General features: G+C 44.4%; 1 pseudogene; it reads left to right on the plus strand.

Moving 5' to 3' along the window:
* The first annotated feature begins 15,482 nt into the window (after positions 1-15,482).
* Gm9182 lies at positions 15,483-16,121 on the plus strand (annotated as a pseudogene).
* Positions 16,122-16,368: the final 247 nt, after the last annotated feature.

A 16,368-nucleotide genomic window follows, 5' to 3' on the forward strand; every position in this document is an offset into this window, starting at 1 on the left:
TTGTTTGTTTGTTTTTCAGAGTCCCATGTAGCTCAGGCAAGCTCAGAACTCCCTACTGTAGCATAGGCTAGCCTCCAATGCCTGACTTCTTTTGCTTCTACTTCCTACCTGCTGGGATTATAGCCTTGCACCACCATGCCAGGCAATAAAACACCTTTTTATTGAAATATAATCTAATTATATTTCTATCTAATATTATTAGATATTAATGACTAATAACATCTAATAAAATTTTGTGAAGGTAGAGAACTTAATAAAAACTCAGGCCTGGCTTAGCATGTGGCTTTCCAAATGCTCCTGAAGATATGACTTCAAGTCCCTAAACTCAGTGTAGAAGGAGAGAACACACCCCCCAAAGTTGTCTTCTGACATATACTTAACACACACTTACACACACTTACACACACTTACACACACACACACACACACACACACACACACACACACACACACATACTTCTTACATTTGAGCTTTGATTTTGAACTTCTGGTCTTTCTGATTCCGGCACATGAATGCTAGGATTACAAGCCTGTGCCCCATGCTTGGTTTTACTACATGCCAGGAGCTAGCCTAGGGCTTTGCGCATGCTAAGCAAGTACTCTACTCCCAGAGCTGCATCCCAAGCCTCTATCTCTACTTTTTAATCACAGATAATCACCTCAGGAAATCTAAAGCTTGGGTAATACAAAACGAAGACCAACCCTTATGCACAACACAGGTCCTTCTTTCTCCATCACCCTAGCAAATAAATCCAGGCCTGTGTGTGGTGTAGCTCCCAGAGGTAGGCTAAGGAAGGCCTTTCCTAGGGTGACAGACAGTCCTTCCCCCTGAGGGGACATAATACCTGAGGACTCAAATTGAGTTAGGAACTAATGTTCTTGATTACAGAGGTTTTGGCCTGTGGTCAAAACTCAGGAGGTAGAGGCAGGCAGATCTGAGGCCAGCCTGGTCTTCAGAGTGAGTTATCCTGGTGTACGGAGTGAGTTTCAGGCTGTTTCCAGTATGGTGAAAGAGGTTTGGGTCCATTGGTACTGTTGTTTCTGGGTGTATGTGGAGAACTTCTCCTGGCTTTCCTGCTAGTCCCTCCTGCTGACTCGTGCCAAAGCTGAGGCCTGGCTGTCTCTGCTAGGTAGTGCCACCACTGCGTGTTAATATCCCAACTCTATCAAACTGGACTATCAAACTATGTATTCATGAAGTGTTTGCAAGTGGCTCGAGCTGCTGCTGCTGACCCTTGAACTGAACTGCCGATTTCCAGACAACACAGACAGGAGTTGCCCCAGGGAATTTTTCTAAACATATCCTTTCTTTCCCACTACCTCGGGTAGGTGGTGGGCTACAAGAGAGGTTATAGCATTTATGAACTACCATTAAAAAAAAGGTTTAAAAACATTAAAAATTACAACTACCAGTTGATTAATCTATGTATGAAGTCAGAGTCCTTAAGATCTAGTCACTTAGGCTGGGTGGTGGTAGCACACGCCTTTAATCCCAGCACTTGGGAGGCAGAGGCAGGTGGATTTCTGAGTTCGAGGCTAGCTTGGTCTACAAAGCAAGTTCCAGGACAGCCATGGCTATACAGAGAAACCCTGTCTTGAAAACCAAAAAAAAAAAAAAAAGATCTTGTCACTTCCTAAAGATCAGCAGCCAAGCCTGTGCATGAGAGCTTTCAGGTGGCATTTCTGACTCCAGCCAAGCATTCTCATGTGGTTCGAATGACAACAGGTCCCATTGGCTCAAGTTTGAACAGTTGGTCCCCAGCTGGTGAAACTGGGAAGGCTTAAGAGATGTAGCCTTGTTGGAGGAGGTGTGTCATTGGGGGTGGGTCAGGGGGTTTCAAAAGCCTCCCACTGGGCTGGAATGATGGCTCAGCAATTAAGAGCACTGACAGCTCTTCTGAAGGTCCTGAGTTCAAATCCCAGCAACAACATGGTGGCTCACAACTATCCATAATGAGATCTGATGCCCTCTTCTAGTGTGTCTGAAGACAACTAAAGTGTATTTACATATCTTTTTTTTTTTTTTTTTTAGGTTTTTCGAGACAGGGTTTCTCTGTGTAGCCCTGGCTGTCCTGGAAATCACTTTGTAGACCAGGCTGTCTTCGAACTCAGAAATCTGCCTGCCTCTGCCTCCTGAGTGCTGGGATTAAAGTCGTGTACCACCATGTCCATACTTACATATAATAAAAAAAATCTTTTGCCGGGCATGGTGCACATGCCTTTAATCCCAGCACTCGGGAGGCAGAGGCAGGCAGATTTCTGAGTTCGAAGACAGCCTGGTCTACAAAGTGATTTCCAGGACAGCCAGGCCTATACAGAGAAAGAAACCTTGTCTTGAAGAAAAAAAAAAAAAAAAGTAAAATCCCCCACCCTCCCTAATGTTCTCTCTCTTCCTCTTTGTTCCGGGTTCCAGATGTGACTTTCAATCACCCTTCATTCTGCCAACATGGATTTTAGGCCTCTGAAGCTCAAGTGAAATTAAACCTTCAGGTTTCCCTGCTTGCGTGTTTTCTCTCAGCAACAAAGAGCGACTTAAGACAATTCCCCAAAAATAAACAAGAGAGGGAGGGCCTGGTGGCACACACTTTTAGTCCCAGCACTACGGAGGCAGAGACAGGAAGATCTCTGTGAGTGTGAGGCCAGCCCAGACTCCAGAGAAAGATTCCATCTCAAAATAAACAAACAGGAGGACATACTGATATGAAAGGAACTTTGACTACCTTTGACTGCTTTCTATTTTATTATACTGTTTATCTTAGCTGGGGCTGACCTTGAACTAGAGGGTTGGGATGCAGCTGTGGTAATAGAGTACTTGCTTAGCTGAGAATGAATGTGAAATTCTGATCTTGTCTCTGCATCCCTGATTCTGGGGCTGCAGGCATGTGTTGCTGCTCCCAGTGTTTATGGCACTGGGGATGGCTTCCAGTACTCCACCAACCGAGCCACGTCCCTTTGGCTGAATATTTCATACTCCAGGGCATAGAGTAGCTTCCTGTTTTTCACAGCTGACTGATATTTTGATTTTTTTTTTAGTTGTCAACGCTGAGATGACATTTTGTATAATACATACTACAAAATGGCAATTTCAAAAATTGTTAGAAATTCTATCCTAATCTTAAGCTAAAATTTAGTCAATGGTCATTTATTTACTTTGGAGACAGGATCTTACCATGTACTTTTGACTGACCTGGAATTTGCTATTTAGACCAGGCTGGTCTTCAATTCACAGAAAACTGACTGCCTTTGCTCCTGAGTGTTGGGGTTAAAGATAGATGCCTTCATACCTGATCTATCATTCAATGATCTATCTTTCTTTCTTTCTTTCTTTCTTTCTTTCTTTCTTTCTTTCTTTCTTTCTTTCTTTCTTTCTTCCTTCCTTCCTTCCTTCCTTCCTTCCTCTCTCTCTCTCTCTCTCTCTCTTTCTTTCTTTCAATAAAACTTAAGTCAACAACACAAATAACACTTTAAAAAAGCAAATGTCCGCCGGGCGTGGTGGCGCACGCCTTTAATCCCAGCACTCGGGAGGCAGAGGCAGGCGGATTTCTGAGTTCGAGGCCAGCCTGGTCTACAGAGTGAGTTCCAGGACAGCCAGGGCTACACAGAGAAACCCTGTCTCGAAAAAAAAAAAAAAAAAAAAAGCAAATGTCCTATGGGTATAGTGGTAAACACCTTTAATCCCAGCACCCAAGAAGAATAGGCATGAGTTTGAGGCTAGCCTGATCTACATAGTAAATTCCGGTTCAGCCAGGACGACAACAAAGCAAACATTCTAACATAATACACTCTATAGATGTGCTACTGTGGCCTGACGGCATGCACGGTAGTACACTAGCGTGCCATGTGTTCAAAAGCAAGACTACCGAGGCCCGTGATACAACACAGGCACATGTGGTCAGAAACACGTCAGATTCATTTCATGTTTGACTTTGAATTCGGTTTTGGAGTCTGCGTGTCCAGAAAACTTCTGCTGCCACCAAATGTCTTGCACACCCATACAATCACTTAGGTGTCCATAGGGGGTCTCCACTCACAGTCTAGGAAGCTATAGGTCAGTGTGGTGGTTCATGACTATAATGCAGCATTTGGGAAGTGGAGGCAGGGGGAATCAGGTGTTCAAGATCAGCCTGGCTTACTTGAAAAAGAGAGAAAATGGTGCAAAGAGAGAAAATGGTGGGAAGAGGAAGAAAAGAAAATGAAACTAAATGAAATTATGAGTCAGGCAAGCACTTTATGGCTGAGCTATATATCCTTAGCTTCCTTTTCCTCCTCTTCCTCTTCCTCTTCCTCCTCCTCCTCCTCCTCCCCCCTTCCTCCTCAGCCCTATCCTCCTCACCTTCTGTTTGTTTCGATAAGATCTGGACTCATTATAAGCCTTGGTCTGGAGCTTGCTAAATAGACCCAGACTGTCTTTAAGTTTGAAGCAATGTCCTTGGATTACTGGAGAGCAATACAATGCCTGCTTTCTGTCTCATCTTATTTCAGTTCCAGGAGATTACATCTGAACTCCACCTACCATTTTCCCCCACCCCCCACCCCCCAAAAAATTAAAAAATAAAAAATGAAGTGAACCTGGGTAGGGGAGCTGCCTTAAGAGATTCTAACTGAAAACAAAACAGGCTAGGGGTGTCACTCTGTCCATACAGTATTTACCCAGCATTCATAAGGACCTGATTTGATCTTCAGCATTATATGGTCTGGGCTTGTTGGCACATGCCTGTAATCCCAGCATTTAGGAGGCAGGAGGATCACAAGTTTGAGGCCAACTTGGGTCACACAGTGGATTTAAGGGTACACCTCCCAACCACATAACAAACTGTCTCAAAGAAATAAAAACAGGCCTTAGCCATGGGATTGCCCTGCCTCACATTTTCAGACCTGAGCATGATGGTCTTCAAGTGTCCTCTAAGGTCCCTTGTCTGGGTATGGGCTGCCCTCTTAACTCTGTGACAGGGAGGGACGAGAATAGCAAAACAGGCCTGGTAAAACACTGTCCTTGAGAAAAGCCAGAAGGGGAATGTTTCTCAGAGGTCACTGTTGTTTATCCCATAAGTTTTAAAACAACTACAGTGAGAAGGAGAACTGGGAAACAGCCTGGAGCAAAAGCTCAGCTCAGTCTGGAACCCTGCAGAGGCTTCCTGTCCTGCTGAGGATGTCCTGTGCAGCCAGCTTTTGTGGATGTTAAGAGCTGAATTTGATGTGTGTCTCTGTCTGTGACTGTCTTAGTCAGGGTTTCTATTCCTGCATAAAACACGCATCCCCAAGAAGCAACTTGGAGAGGAAAGGGTTTATTCTGCTTACACTTCCACATTGCTGTTCATCACCAAAGGAAGGCAGGACAGGAACTCACACAGGGCAGGAGCCTGGAGGCAGGAGCTGAAGCAGAGGCCATGGAGGGTGCTGCTTACTGGCTTGCTTCCCCTGGCTTGCTCAGCCTGCTTTCTTATAGAACCCAAGACCACCAGCCCAGGGATGGCACCACCCACAATGGGCTGGCCCCTCCTCCCCTTGATCACTAGTTGAGAAAATGCCTTACAGCAGGATCATGGAGGCATTTCCTCAAGGGGGGCTCCTTTCTCTGGGACAACTCCAGCTTGTGCTAAGTTGACACACAAAACCAGCCAGGACAGTGACTGTTTGTTCTTTTGCTTGAAAGCCTCACCAGAGAGGATACTCTGCTCTGCCCAGAAATTTCAGTGGGGAACTCCAATTGTTGCTTTAAAGGAGCTTCTGTCTGTCTGTCTGTCTGTCTACCTGCCTGCCTTGCCTACCTTCTTACTTACCTGCATACAGAAGCTGGCTTCTGTCTATGTATGTATGCTGGACATACATACATACACACAAGAAGGCAGAACACTCATGTGCATAAAAAAAAAAAATACATTGACCCAGGCAGTGGTGGCACATACCTTTAGTCCCAGCACTTGAGAGGCAGAGGCAGGTGGATTTCTGAGTTCAAGGTCAGCCTGGTCTATAGAGTGAGTTCCAGGACAGCCAGGGCAACACAGAAAAACCCTGCCTCAAACAAACAAGCAAACAAAAACAACAAACAAACAAACAACAACATTGAAAAATATTATTTTATCTTTTTTTTTTCAGAGCTGATGACTGAACCCAGGGCCTTGTGCTTGCTAGACAAGCACTCTACTGTTGAGCTAAATCCCCAACCCCCCAAAATATTTAAGAATATATTTTTGTACACACATGTACATGGAAGCTCTCCTTCTACTATGTGGGCTCTGGAATTGGCTCAGGTTGTCAGACTTGACAATGGGTGGCTTTGTGGAGCTGTCTCAGTTCTCCTCCCCTGCACACTGCAAATATCCCCCTCTCTCCCTCCCTCCCTCCCTCCCTCCCTCCCTCCCTCCCTCCATGGGATTACCTGTGCTTAGCACCCATCACTGCATTTCCTATTATATTCAATAAAGCTGTTAAAACATTAATCTTCTGAGAGGCGAGGACTGTTCAGGGCTAAACCCAGGACCTTACAAATGCTAAGCAAGTGCTTTACCACTGAGGTAATTCCAAACTTTGTTTTTGTTTTTTATTTTTTTGTTTTGTTTTGTATTTGTCTATAAGGGCACTGGCGATCAGACCCAGGGCCTCCTGCATGAGTAGGTGATCTCATTGAGCTATGTTCCAACCTGAAGTGCTGCTTTTGCTTGTTGTGAGTCAAGATCTCAGGCAGCACAGGCTGACCTTGAACGTTTGATGCATCCAAGGATGGAGAATGGCTGAACTCCTGATCCTGGTGCCTCCTCCCCCACCCACCACCCTGAGGGCTGGGTCCCAGTGCTATCAAATTGGGCTGCACACTTTTAAAAAATCAACTGTAGAGTTGGAGTAAGTGTGACATACCTAGAATTCCATTCTTGGGGGGTGGAGGCAGGAATTCATGGTCATTCTCAGCTAAAGGAGAGTCTGAGCCAGCCTGGGCTATTTGTGATTCTATCCAGCCTGTGATGCTATCTCAAAAAAAAGAAAAGAAAAAGAAAAAGAAAAGGAAAAAAGAAAGAAAGAAAGGAAGAAAGAGAGAGAGAGAGAGAGAGAGAGAGAGAAAGAGAGAGAGAGAGAGAGAGAGAAAGAAAGAAAGAAAGAAAGAAAGAAAGAAAGAAAGAAAGAAAGAAAGAAAGAAAGAAAGAAAGAAAGGTAGGTAGACGGGGGGGCTGGAGAGATGGCTCATCGGGTAAGAGCACTGACTACTCTTCTGAAAGTCCTGAGTTCAATTCCCAGCAACCACATGGTGGCTCACAACCATCTGTAAAGTGATCAGATGCCCCCTTCTGTTGTGTCTGAAGTAGCTACAATGTACTTATATACATAAAATAAATAATTCTTTAAAAAGAGGAAGACATATGGGGGAAGGACTTTTTTTTTCCGAGACAGGGTTAGTGAAGAGTAGCGAGGTGGAGCAAAACCAAACCAATTCTCAGTGCTCGTCTCCCACTGTCTGTGGGATCATATTTATACTCCTTCCTCAGCATTCTTTCACGTATCTGCTATAGCAAAACATCCTTTCACCTGTGCCTGCTTCAGGAAAACATTCTTTACCATGTCTGCTTTAGCAAGACAATCTTTTCACCTGTGTGCCCCAGCAAAACATCATTTGACATAATTGACTTTCCAAAACTAGACGTTTCCGCTTCAGAGAAGAAGGAACATGATCAAAATATATTGTATGGAAAGAAGTAGGGGGGTTTGTTTTGTTTGTTTTGAGACAGTGTCTCTCTGTTTAGCCTTGGCTCTCCTGGAACTCACCGTGCTGACCTCTAATTCATAGAGATCTCCTGCCTCTGGCCTCTAAGTGTTGGGATTAAAGATATTCAACACCATACCTGCCTATAAAATTTATTTTATTTTATTATTTTTATTTATTTATTTATTTAGTTTTTTTTTTCAAGACAGGGTTTCTCTGTGTAGCCCTGGCTGTCCTGGAACTCACTTTGTAGACCAGGCTGGCCTCGAACTCAGAAATCCTCCTGCCTCTGCCTCCCGAGTGCTGGGATGAAAGGCATGTGTCACCACCGCAGGGCCATAAAATTTATTAAATGGCAATATTTACAATAATTCAAAGATTGCTTGACTTTGTGTAGGTGTGGGTATGTCATGTACATGCATATGTGTATTTCTGTATGCACATGTATGTAGCCACCTTTCTGTATGCACCACCCACCGTGAGCTCATGTGTGTAGCCACCACTGATATTGAGATCTTCCTTGTATTTTGAGGCATTTCTTGCTGAACTCAAAGCTCACCAGTTTGGCTAGTCTGGTTAGATATTTTGCTTTTGGGGGTCTCCTATCTCTGTCTTTCTTTTCTTCTTCTTCTTCTCCTCCTTCTTCTCCTTCTTCTCCTCCTTCTCCTTTTCCTCCTTCTCTTTCTCCTCCTTCTCCTTCTCTTTCTCCTCCTTCTCCTTCTCTTTCTCCTCCTTCTCCTCCTCCTCCTCCTCCTCCTCCTTCTTCTTCTTTTTGGGGGGAGGGTTTGGTTTTTTTTTTTCGAGACAGGGTTTCTCTGTATAGTCCTGGCTGTCCTGGAACTCACTTTGTAGACCAGGCTGTCCTCGAACTCAGAAATCTGCCTGCCTCTGCCTCCTGAGTGCTGAGATTAAAGGCATGCGCCACCACACCTGGCTGAAAGTCTCTTTTTAAAAGAAAGAGAGAGAGAGAATCTCCTTTTGTCTTTTTACATGAATCCTGGGCACTGGATGGCAAGTCTACCTTCTGAACCGTCTTGCCAGCGCAAGGCTGTTCTAAGAACTAAATGTAACACATTCAGGACTGAAGGGATGGCTCAACAATTTTTTTTTCCATTTTTTATTAGGTATTTAGCTCATTTACATTTCCAATGCTATATCAAAAGTCCCCCATACCCACCCACCCCCACTCGGATGGCTCAACAATTAAGAGCACTTCTTGCTCTTGCTGAGGATTCAAATTCAGCACACTGTCTCTGATTCCAGTTTCAGGGGATCTGACGCTCTCTTCTGGCCTCCAAGGGCACTGCACATTTGCTGTTCACATACATACAGGTAAAACATTCATACACATAACTTTTAAAAATTGAATATTTAAAACAAAATATAAATAATATTACTTAAAAGATATATTTATAGGGCTGGAGAGATGGCTCAGCGGTTAAGAGCACTGACTGATCTTCCAGAGGTCCTGAGGTCAGTTTTCAGTAACCACTTGTGGCTCACAACCATGTAATGGGATCCTATGCCCTTTTCTGGTGTGTTTGAAGACAGTGACAGTGTACTCATATACATTAAATAAATACATAAATAAATATTAAAAACAAAACAAAAGAGAATATATTTATAAAAAACAATTAAATGGAGCCAGGCATGGTGGCGGACGCCTTTAATCCCAGCACTCGAGAGGCAGAGGCAGGCGGATTTCTGAGTTCGAGGCCAGTCTGGTCTACAGAGTGAGTTCCAGGACAGCCAGGGCTACACAGAGAAACCCTGTCTCAACCCCCTCCCCCTCAAAAAAACCCAAAAAACAAACAAACAAACAAAAACAAAAACCAAAAAAGAAAAAAAAAACAAGTAAATGACTTTGTATAGGATCACAGGGGAAAAAAAAAATCACAGGATTCCAGGCAGTGGTGGCTCATACCTTTAATCCCAGCACTCAGAGGCAGAGGCAGGCAGATCTCCAGTATGGGGCCAGTCTGATGTACACAACAAATTAATAGGACAGTTAAAGAGCTACATAGTGAGACATCGTTTCAAAAAGTGGGGGTGGGGGGCGGGTGTGGTGGCGCATGCCTTTAATTCCAGCACTCGGGAGGCAGAAGCAGGCAGATTTCTGAGTTCGAGGCCAGCCTGGTCTACAAAGTGAGTTCCAGTACAGCCAGGGCTACACAGAGAAACCCTGTCTCAAAAAACAAAACAAAACAAATCAAAAAACGGGGGGGGGGGGAGGATCTTCCTAGGAAGAGGGGATAGAATAGATAGTTATGGATGGATGGAGGCTGGAGACTAGGACAAGAAAACCAAACAGGGAGAGGGAGGGAAGGGGTTAAGAGAGAATATGGGGGTGGGGGGGCTGACAAGATAGCTGACAAGATGGCTCAGCTGGTAAGACTGCTCTTCCAGGGCCAGGCGTGGTGGCACATGCCTTTAATCCCAGCACTCGGGAGACAGAGGCAGGTGGATTTCTGAGTTCGAGGCCAGCCTGGTCTACAAAGTGAGGTCCAGGACAGCCAGGGCTATACAGAGTAACCCTGTCTCGAAAAACCAAAAAAAAAAAAAAAAAAAAAAAAGACTGCTCTTCCAGAGGTCCTGAGTTCAAATCCCAGCAACCACATGGTGGCTCACAACCATCTGTAATGAGATCTGACACCCTCTTCCAGCGAGTCTGAAGACAGCTACTGTGTACTTATGTATAATAAATAAATAAATAAATCTTTGGACCGGAGCGGGGCTGACCTGAGCAAGCCGAGGTCCTAAAATTCAATTCCCAACAACCACATGCAGGCTCACACCCATCTGTACAGCTACAGTGTACTCATATACATAAAATAAATAAATAAATCATTTCCTTTTTTCAGAGATAGAGAGAATATGGGAAGAGACAGCCAAAAGCGAGAGCCATTTCAGAGTCACATGGAAACCTAATACAGTAGATAGAACCTTCTTTAATAAAGGTGGAGAGAAAGCTCTAACCAAGTATTTCTTGCCACCAAACACAATCTCCACTGCCAGGAATGGGTTTCATCTAGTCCAGTTGTTGGTCAAAAGGGCCCCATGGAAATCCCTAAAAAACCCAGGCTATTGCCAAAGATACCGGTTGCTCTCCACAACCTTTTGGTAAGTCCCTATTGCTGAAGGAATACCTACATAATTCATTGAACACAAAGAAGTCAAGTGATGCCCACTTTGAGCCTTCACCTCTACTGACTGACTAGTGTTCACGTACTGGAAGGTAGTCTTTCCACTACCAGAGGTATAACAGGTGAACTCCAGCTCGTTTATATAAATCCTTCAGTCCACAATGGTGACCTGCCTACAAGACACATTGGCACAGTAGTGACACAAGAGTTGGGGTAACCAACCACCACCTAACTGGATGTGAGGCCCACTCCATGAGAGGGAACCATATATGCCTAGCACTGTTCTGGTGGCCAAGAACCCGAGACAAGATAACTCAAAGACCTAGGAGAAAACCAAATAGTGCTGTCCTCCTGAAGAGTAGCAATGACATGACTGCTAACAACGTTCTACTGTACTCATGGACCTGTGCCCTGCTCAGACATCGTCAGAGATGCTCCTTCTGCAGGAGATGGGGACAGACACAGAGACCAACAGCCAGACAATGTGCAGAGACTGAGAGACCCTGGAACACTCACTCCTAAACGGGAGGTCTCCATCAATCCCTCCCCTCAGAGCGCAAGGAACCCTGCTGAAGAGGAGGCAGAAAGGTGAGGACTAACACACACACACACACACACACACACACACACACACACACACACACACACACACACACACAGAGAGACTGAAGCAGCACACACCAGGCCTGCGCAGATCTAAGCCAGATGGGTCCCATTACCGAGAGGGAAAGTAGACAGGAGGCCCCGAGTCGAACCCAGAAGCTATCTCCACTGATAACTGCTCACAAAGGAAAAATAGTTTTCTCCAACAGAGTCTCACTGGGTATAACAAACTGCACTTACTGGCAAGCACCAGGCCTGGCAGCAGATGGCCCACACAAAACAAACTCAGTGATATTTTTGAAGGGTTTTTTTTTTTTTGGACTCACAGTGCTTTGTCTGAGCATTAAAAAACAAACAAACAAACAAACAAACAAACAAAACAAAAACCCTCTACTGGCCCTTTACTTATATATGATGGCTTCTGTTTTTGTATTTTTATGGGATTTCTGTGTGTGTGTGTATGTGAATGTGTGTGTCTGCATCTATATGTGTTTTTTTGTTCTTTTTCTTTGGCTCTTTTTTCTGTTGTTGTTATTATTTATATGAATACTCTCTCACTGTCTTTATTATTATCCCCATCATTATTATTTTTGATGTCTGGTTTTTTAATGAGACAGAAAAGAAAGAGTGTGGGTTTGGGTGGTGGGTGGGATCTGGGAGGAGTTGGGGAGGAAACAGTGTAATCAAAATATATTGTATGAAAACTTGATTTTCAAGAGAAGGCAAAAATACATAAAAATAAATAAAAATAATTGCAGGGAAGTGGTGGTGCACGCCTTTAATCCCAGAACTTGGGAGACAGAGGCAGGTGGATTTCTGAGTTCGAGGCCAGCCTGGTCTACAGAGTGAGTTCCAGGACAGCCAGGGCTACACAGAGAAACTCCGTCTCAAAATAAATAATTAATTAATTAATTTCGGAGCTGGAAAGATATCTCAGCAATTAAGAGCTCGTGCAGTTCTTTTGGAGAACCCAAATTTGTTTCTCAGCACCCGTATCAGGCAGCTTGCAACCATCTGTGACTCTAGTTCCCTTGGTCTCTGCAGGAACCTATCTACTCCTACCTCCACAAATACATATAAATAGTAAAAATAAATATTCAAAAATATTTTATCTTAAAACAAAACGTAAGCGTGAGTTACCGTGTTGATCTCAAAATCATGACTATTTTATTATGTTTATTTATTTCCTGTATGTGTGGGCTCCTGTGGGCTCCTGCCTCTTGTCATCGGGGCTTGTAGTGGTCACAATTATTTCTCTCCTTTTTCACACTGTGGTACCAGGGAGAGACTCAGGTTCAGGCATAGTGAGCTCTCTCCTCAGCTCAAGTATTACTGTTTAAATTAAGTTACTGAGGTTTGGAAAGAGTAAATTGCATAAAATTGCAAATGAGTAGAACAATATGGGAAAAGATGAAACTCAGTTTAGTCTCCTACAACCGGCTCTTAACTGTTGCACTATGTCGCCCCCTACGGTCAGCCTAATGCACTGACATCCATGGAGCATCATTTTTAACTGTAGCCAGAGAGCTCTAGCCTGACGCTTGGAGCGGCTGGGTTCACGTCGGTATATTATGCTTTAGGCTGGAGAAAAGGAATGTTTTGTGACTGGTGAACGTCCTTCAGGGCTACTCACCGGCCTCATCTTTGGACAGTCACCGCGAGAAGCTCAGGTTTAGCCACACCTGCTGATACCCACACGAACTCCCAGCACTCAGGGAAGCAGAGGCAGGAAGAGTTCATGAGCCTTAAAGAGTCCAGGGTTAACTACCTAGCATTCATTCCAGAAGGAGCTGAGGTACAATCAAAATAATAAACCATGATAAGGTCACAGTGGCACACGTGTAATCCTAGCACGTGGGAGGCAGAGGCAGGAAGATGACACCATCAACCTAGGTACGTTAGACGCTATCCTGGGCTACACAGTAGGAGCCTGTCTAAAAAAGAAAGAATGACGTGGGACTAGAGAGATGGCTCACAGGTTAAGAGCACCGACTGATTGATCCTCCAGACATCCTGAGTTCAATTCCTAGCAACTGCATGATGGCTCACAAGCATCTGTAATGGGATCTGATGCCCTCTTCTGGTGTGTTTGAAGACAGTGACATATATACTGACATGTAAAATGAATCAATAGAGAAAGAGAGAGGGAGAGAGAGAGAAAGAACATGAACATCTCACTATATCTTTCTAAGATATATTATCGTATAAGTCTGTAAGAAAGAGAGGGAGGGTATGGAAGAGCCAGATAAAAGGAGAACATTAGTGACATTGTTTTCAAACTTTTTTCCAAAAAAGGAAAAAAAGCAGTTGGAGAGATGATGCTCAAGAGTTAAAAGCCGGTGCTGCTGTTGGGAAGCTCATGACGGCCAGCTCCGGGGATCCAAAGTCCTCCCCAGACACTACACCCATGTGCACACACTCACATACACATAATTAAAGTAATAATAATAATAATAATACAATATTACAAAGGGCAGGAGAATGCTGGAGGAAGAAGCCGGAGAAAGGAGAGGGGTTTTCTAAGACAATGGAAACACCAGCACATGAAGATGGTAAAACAAACACGGAGAGAGGAACAGCTGCTTTAGGAGACACAGAGAGTGTGTCCTCACGTAGCCAAGATGTGAGGCAGGCTTCTTCTTCTTTCTTCTTCTTCTTCTTCTTCTTCTTCTTCTTCTTCTTCTTCTTCTTCTTCTTCTTCTTCTTCTTCTTCTTCCTCCTCCTCCTCCTCCTCCTCCTCCTCCTCCTTCTTCTTCTTCTCTCTCTCTCTCTCTCTCTCTCTCTCTCTCTCTCTCTCTCTCTCTCTCCCTTCTCTGAAAGGAGCTTTTATCTTACTCTGTGGTCTAGGCTCCCGGAACTCAGAAACTCCACTAGCCAATGCTGACCTAAGCCATTCATCCTGCCTTAGCTTCCCAGAGCTGCAAACCTACTGGGATGGACAGGGTCTCACTGTGTGGTCTTAGCCTGAAACTATGTAGACTCGTCTGGTTTCTAACTTGTAGCAGTCACCATGCCTCTTTGTCCAAAATGCTGGGATCACAGGGGCCGGCCACCACACCTGGCTTACATACTTTACTGATATGATTTGCTGTTCCAAATCCCTTTTAGGGTGTTATACATTAGGTACATAGGCATTATATTGCTGCCTTAGTCTTGAAAATCACGCCAAAGCAAATAAGGATGCAGAGATAAAGGATCATAACGCTGAACGGCTCCACCGGCTCAGTGCAGTTTATCCACCGCCTGCCTTGCTCTCGGTAACATGCCGGCTTGGTAGGTGAGCTCCTGCCTCAGATACTTTGTCTTGCCACATCCAATGCTGGAAAAATCTATTCTGATTTATCCCAATGGCTTGTTTACCTTCACAGCCCCCTCCTTCTCACCCTTCCTTCCTCTTTCCTAGAAGAGTGATGGTGTTATCTGAGAGCCAGTCTCACACAGCTTTGCCTTGAAGTCTCTATGCACTTCAGGATGATCTTGAACTCAGATTCCATGCTTCCATTACCTAAACTCTAGGATTATTCATGTGCACCAGTACTCCTAACTTTCCTTCACTTCCTCTTCTTTTTTTTTTAAACATTTATTTATTTACTTTATGTATATGAGTACACTGTAGCTGTGAGCCTTCCTGTGGTTGTTGGGGAATTGAATTTAGGACCTCTGCTCACTCCAGTCAGCCCTGCTTGCTCGGTCTCTGCTTACTCCTGCCCAAAGATTTATTTATTACTATAAATAAGTACAATGTGGCTGTCTTCAGATGCACCAGAAGAGGGCGTCAGATCTCTTTACAGATGGTTGTGAGCCACCATGTGGATGCTGGGATTTGAACTCAACACCTTCAGAAGAGCAGTCATTGCTCTTAACCACTGAGCCATCTCACCAGCCCTTTCCTTCAGTTCTTTAGGTTTATGATTAAACATCATCAGTAGTTAATCCTATCAAGAAGCTACTGGGGGCGCAGAGGCCTAGGATGGTTACACTGAGAAAGCCGACTTCCAGCGTGGAGTTCTTTCGCAGCGTTTGAGCCACTGAGCTCTTGAGCGATGCGGCAGAAGTATTACGTTGAAGTGGCTGCTCGGGGCCTGGTGGGAAGCTGCCCGGGCCAGGCCCGGTACCTCCTATGGGCCTACAGTTCGACACACGAGGATAACAGCACTTTTCAGGAAACATGTCCACACTGCTTCCAATTGTTGGTTCTGGATAACTCTAGAGTGCGCCTCAAACCTAAAGCCAAATTGACACCAAAGATACAGAAACTTCTTAATCGAGAAGCAAGAAATGATACACTCAGTTTTAAAGAAGCGAAACTGTTGAGAAAGTATAAAGACTCTACAAGTGTGCTGCTGATTACCTGTAGAACATGCAACAGAACAGTGAGACACCATGGTAAGAGTAGAAGCTTCCTGTGGGCTCTGAAGAGCAACGCTGCCACTGCTGCCAACAAAGCCAGCCCGAAGACGCCAAAGAGAACGGCTCCAGGCTCTGCAAACCTTGGTCAGAGTACAAATGGTTCCAAAGGCAAGAGTCCCTCCTTGACCATCAGAACACCTACATCTGGAAAGCCAACACCCATTTGCTCCTCAAGGAATGGGAGCAAAAGAAAGAAACACTTCTGTCAACTTAAAGCACTGCTTAGTCAGAGTGCATCTGACAAGAACCCAAAGCTGGACTTCAGGCACTTCTTTTTTTTTTTTTTTTTTTTTTTTTTTTTTTTTAAATTATTTATTTATTTATTATATGTAAGTACACTGTAGCTGTCTTCAGACACTCCAGAAGAGGGCGTCAGATCTTGTTACAGATGGTTGTGAGCCACCATGTGGTTGCTGGGATTTGAACTCCGGACCTTCAGAAGAGCAGTCGGGTGCTCTTACCCACTGAGCCATCTCACCAGCCCTTCAAGCACTTCTTATCTTCTCTATGAAGAGAATG

Source organism: Mus musculus, chromosome 10 (assembly GCF_000001635.26).
Source record: "Mus musculus strain C57BL/6J chromosome 10, GRCm38.p6 C57BL/6J".
Lineage (NCBI taxonomy): Eukaryota > Metazoa > Chordata > Mammalia > Rodentia > Muridae > Mus > Mus musculus.